This window comes from Penaeus japonicus, unplaced genomic scaffold (genome assembly GCF_977035675.1).
Source record: "Penaeus japonicus unplaced genomic scaffold, GWHDUDI00000001_assembly GWHDUDI00000029, whole genome shotgun sequence".
NCBI lineage: Eukaryota > Metazoa > Arthropoda > Malacostraca > Decapoda > Penaeidae > Penaeus > Penaeus japonicus.
The window spans coordinates 12281911-12284410 of record NW_028234431.1 but is presented as its reverse complement, the minus strand read 5'-3'; positions in this window follow the sequence as shown (position 1 = coordinate 12284410).

Sequence of the window (2500 nt, the reverse complement as noted above, 5' to 3'; positions counted from 1 at the left end):
TATTATATATATATATATATATATATATATATATAAATATATATGTATATATATATATATATAATATATATATATATATATATATATATATATATATATATATATATATATATATATATATATATATATGAATATTCATCGGTAATAATTCCATGATATAAACAAGATATTTTTATAGATATAATGGAGTTCGTAGTATAATAACATCCTGGTTTTTATTATAAAACAGCGTATATCAGTAAAATTCAATTCATGGTGATTACAGCTTTCGTGCAATGTATTCTATTTCACAGTAAGTGCCAGACGAAGAGTGGAACGTAAATTCTTTATCTAAAATTATCTGCTTTATAGTCTGCTGGTGCTGTCAGAATAAATAGTAATTTTGAAAAAAGAGTAAATATGTGTATATAGAGACGGTTTAAGGTTTTATTAATTTTTGCAGGGCTAACAACAATTAAATTCAAAACCTCTGCTCGGCATAGCAAACGTCATACAAGAGAGAAAAAAAATAAAAAATAAAATCAGTATTAGATTTCGTCTCCTTTTCGTTTTTCCTTCATTTTTGTTAATATTATGTTCTTTATTCTTATATCCGTAAGTGATGTATATACCAAAGCCAAATTGTATATATTTTTTTAAAATGGATTATTAGTTTTTCTTAAGCAGTCAATAAAGTGAAAAATTACAAGGGAAAGTACACAAGTGATTTTGACTCGGGAAGATGGGAATGATTTCACTTTATTTGGAAATTCAGTGTTTAACCTTTTTCACTCTTTTTCGAATTTGATCTAATCATGGTGGGGCTCTTTAGAATTGAGCATCTGGTAAAAGAAAAAAACGCGTTTCTTGTCTTTAATAAGAAAAGTATACGAAAGTGTATAAACACACACATTCATACACGCACACACACACACACACACACACACACACACACACACACACACACACACACACACATATATATATATATATATATATATATATATTATATATATATATATATATATATATTTAATTAAAAAAAAATATATATATGTATAATATATACTGTATATATATATATATATATATATACATATATATATATATTATAATATATATTATTATTATTATTATTATTATTATTATTACTATCATTATGATTAATATCAGTATTATTATCATAATTATTTCCTGATATACACGTGGCGTGCCATAGTCAACCCCTTCGCGTGTCACACTTGGCATGCGTGCCAGGGGCTTCCTACCCCAGTTTTATACCAATCCCCACCCCCCCCACAAGTGGTTTCAGTACCGTAGTAAAACACATATCAATGTTACAGCGGTATCTAACGTGAGGCTTGCTTTTTGGGGTACAGAATTTATATTATGATGATGCTTGTGAGTGGTACTTCTACAGGAGCGCGTGCATGACGTAAAATGTCTGGCCGAGGACATGGGGGTGTAGGAAGGAAATATGAATGAGGAATGAATAACACATAAGATAATAGAATTCGAGCGTTTCTGTGTCACATCTTTGTCGGAATTACATGTAATTTAGATAAAAAAAAAACACAAAAAAAAACGGTAATCTTTCCTCATATGTCCTTCCCATTCATATTTTTCCACTGCATCATGTCACGTTAAACTTCTGAATAAAAGCCTTTTTAATCATAATATCACTATCCCATCTATCCTAATAGCCCTATCAAAGTCATTCCACGCAATTAACTTTTAGATAAGGAATTTACCCCCTAACAAACCTCCCATCCACGAGCAATGGAATGTACTTGTTTCTTAATTAATTTCAATACGAATCATGACTTCAAATAAACCAAACTCTTCTCACAGCTAAAAGATTCTATCTAAACTTATGCTCTTCTATTAAACAATGTTGTTGAGCTTAGCATAATCGAGCGTCATATTCACAGCTTCTCTGATCATTTGATACTGCGCCTTTAATTCCCTTTATGACGTAAAATGGCTTTATTACATTATAATAATGAGTTCTTACAACTAAGCCGGAGATGAATAGCAGTTAGGGTTGGGAGCGTCAGGTGGTGTTGTTATTTTTTGTTGTTGGTGTTGTTCTGATGATGATGATGATGATAATGATGATAGTGGTGATGATGGTGGTGATGATGATGTTATGATGATGGTGATGATGATGTTATGATGATGATATTATGGTGATGATGTTATGATGATGATGGTGATGATGATGATGATATGATGTGATGATGATATTGATAATGACAATTATATAATGGCAATATTGATGATAATGATATTGATAATGATAATGATGATAGAAATGATAATGATGATAGAAATGATAATGATTAGGATTATGATAAAACCGATAATAATTATAATAATAAGATAATAATGATGATTTTGACATCAACATTTAGTGATATTGTATACGTACTTTTACTTACTATCATTGTTATCATTATGATTATTGTTATCATTATCATTATCATTGTTATTATTATTATTATCATTTTTATTATTATTA